The sequence below is a fragment of the Octodon degus genome, unplaced genomic scaffold, assembly GCF_000260255.1.
Source record: "Octodon degus isolate 3935 unplaced genomic scaffold, OctDeg1.0 scaffold00092, whole genome shotgun sequence".
Lineage (NCBI taxonomy): Eukaryota > Metazoa > Chordata > Mammalia > Rodentia > Octodontidae > Octodon > Octodon degus.
Genome location: NW_004524668.1, coordinates 6677948 through 6681230, shown reverse-complemented (window position 1 = coordinate 6681230; position 3283 = coordinate 6677948).

Below are 3283 nucleotides of genomic sequence, written 5' to 3'. Positions count from 1 at the left end.
CATGCGCCGGCTGCGGGGCTCAGGGCCCCGGGCCCGCGGCTCCAAGTGCGGCTCCAGCTCCGGGCAGGGCTCCCGGCGCGGCCGGGCGAGGGCGGGCGCGGGCTCCAGGGCGGCCGGCCTGAGGCTCCAGATGCGCGTCAGATGCGGCCTCCGCAGCAGTAGCGGGTCGGACGGTCCCGGGAAGCGGGCGCCGAGGCGAATGAAAGAATACTGCCGCTCCTGGGGCACAGAGGAGGCCGCCGGGCTGCACGTAGCTCCGAGGGTCTTCGATCTCACTGTGGGCGCTGTCAGAGGCGCTGTGCAGGGGCCGCGGCAGCCGCGCGCGGAGGACTCTCACCGGTTCTGCCCCTCTGCGGTGGCCCCGCCCACTGCAGACCATGGCCCCGCCCCCAGAACTGCCTCCGCCCACTTCTCCTCCCTCTGCGGCGATCCCCGGGCACAGGCTCCGCCTCCAAGGCCCGCAGAGGCAGACCACGCCCACATGCTGCAGCCCCGCCCATCAATGGCCCTGCCCCTTTATCGGTGGCCAGACCCGGCTGCTGCAGCTCTGGCTCCGCCCCTCTCCCCGGCTGGACTGTACCCTCTCTTGCATCTGGTCCTGTAGCTCTTTCCAGCTCCGAGTCTCTGCCCCAGAATGCAGACCGCAGAGCTGCACCAAGGACGGGTTGGTTGGAACCGCCGCAAAGCCAGCCCGGCCTCTTAAAGGGGCCGATAGCTTCGCCAGTGCTCTCTTCCCACTTTAGGTAGCCCCCTCCCCCACTTCGTCTGCCAAGGAGGCTTCGCTTCTATCATCCCAACCCCCCGCCGCCGCCCTAAAGTCCCACAGATACGTGTGACCAAGATCTGGAAGGAAGCCACAGCATCCAAAGGTGCTCGGCAGCCGCCCCCACTCCAGCCTGGTCGGCGCAGATCGCTCTCCCCAGGGAAGGCAGCGGGCTTCCGCCTGCACGTCCCCCACGCAGTTCCCCATGCAGCGGATCCCGGGCTCCGTGCCTCCAGAGCGCTGGGATCCTGACATCGCCTGGGCACTGCTAGTACCCGGGCCCACGGAGTTCAGGGCCGGGAAGATCAAATACCGATCTTCGAGAATGATACCTGTAAGGTCGGCCTTGGTTCTCTCTCTCTCTCTCTCTCTCTCTCTCTCTCTCTCTCTCTCTCTCTCACACACACACACACACACACACACACACACATACACACGCTGAGTACCGGCAGCCCAGAGCTGCAGGGGTCCCTTACCTCCCACTGCCTTAATAAGGGCAGTATGGAGGAGGAACCCGTGTAGAAGATTCATTCATTCATTCATTCATTCATTCATTCATTCATTCATGTTTTCACACTTGCTACCTTAAAGGTTCAGTTCTCCCTTCTCTGGAGCCAGTGCAAACATTAGTGTCTGTGTCATGCCCCTTCATTATCCCCATTTTACAAAGAACGTTACTGAGACCTAAGAAGCCCAAAGATCCCAAAGCGCATGCTAGCGAACCTAACTTCCTGTCCCTTTCCGCTTTTGAGCCTCCCCACAAACCTCAGAGGAAGGGGACCCCCACCTTTGAAAGCCTGTGGCTTACATTCTGTGTCTTAACCAGATAGGTAGCATGTTCCAGATTCTTTTGGCCATGGTTTTTGAATTGCTGTTTGATTTTTGTCTTGTATGCTTGTCTTGTCTGTGTGTAATGTTAAGGGTAGGTGCCCAGCCTTACAGGAACAATGCCTCGCTGTTCTTGGTGACAAAAGAAACATAAAAGAGGCACAGGCTCGCTCTGTGGTGGTGCTGTGGCTGTGATGTCTCTCCTCTGTTTCTCATGCAATCTCAGGAGCAGGCCCTCCCCAGATTTTTCTCCCTCCACCCCTGCCAAAACAGACTCACCTTGGAGCTTCGAAACTCGCCTGTCTGGAAACCTTTCTCTGCCTAACCCAACCCAAACGGGCCCCTTGCTCTTTATTCTTTGTTCTCTCTTCTCTTACTGATTTTTTAATCTAGTCTAAAAAATCAAGAAGCAAAGGTTCTTGGACCAAACCAAGGCAAACAAGGACAGGATTTTTGAGGAGTCCAAAAAGCTTTTGATGAAATCCAACATCCATCCATGATTTTAAAAAAAAAGTATAAGAAATCCTTATCTTGCCGGGCATGGTGGCACATGCTTGTAATGCCAGCACTTAGGAGGCTGAGGCAAAAGGATTGCCCTGAGTTCAAGGTTGTCCTAGACTACATAGTAAATTCAAGGCCAGCCTGAGTTACACAGCAAGACCTTGTCTCAAAAACTTAAAAAGACCTTATAAAAGCCATTTATGGCAACCCAATAGCTAACATAAAATTAAATGGAGTAAAACTGAAAGCTTTCTCTCTAAAGTAAGACACGAATGTTCATTATCATCATTACTGGTCAATAGTCTTCTCAGAGTATAAGGCAGAGCAATCAGGCAAGAGAAAGTAAAAAAGATATGTATAGGAAAAGAGGCAGTCAAGTTATCACTATTTGCAGATGACATAATCCTCTACAGAAACAAAATGCTGCCAAAAAACTCTTAGACTTAATAACCAAATTCAGCAACATAGCAGGACACAAAGTCAACACTCAAAAATCAATAGAGTTTCAGTATGTGGATAATAAACTCACAGAGAGAGAAATTAGAGAAACAATACTTTCCACAATAGCATGAAGAAAAATTAAACACCTACCAGTTAACCAAGGAAGTGAGAGGCCTCTACCACCCCCCCCAAAATTAAAATACTCTAAAAAAAGAAAATAGAAGAGGACACCAGAAAATAGCAAGGTAGTGCCTGTTTCTGAATGGGCAAAACTAATGCAGTCAAAGTGGGCCTGCTGGGGGCCAGAGAGATGGCTCAGTAGAATAAGCGTTTCCCTGGCAAGCACAAGGGCCTGGGTTTAATCCCTAGTTATGGAAAAAAAAAAAAAAGGTCATACTTCCAAACTGATATTCAGACTTAATGCAATCCCAATTAAGTACCAATAACATTCCTCACAGAACTAGAGAAAACAATCCTAAAATTCATACAGAACCAGAAGTGACCTGAAATAGCAAAATCAATCCTGGGCAACAAGGGCAACACAGGAAGAACCGTAATTCTGGACTTTAAGTTATACACCAAGCTACAGGGATATAAACAACAGACATGAGGGTCAATGGAACAGAATAAATGATGCAAAAACAACTCCAAGCACACTCTGCTACCTGGTCTTTGACAAAGGGGAGACAAACATGCTGGAGGAAAGATAGCCTGTTTAACAAATGGTGCTGGGGAAACTGGCTATCCATG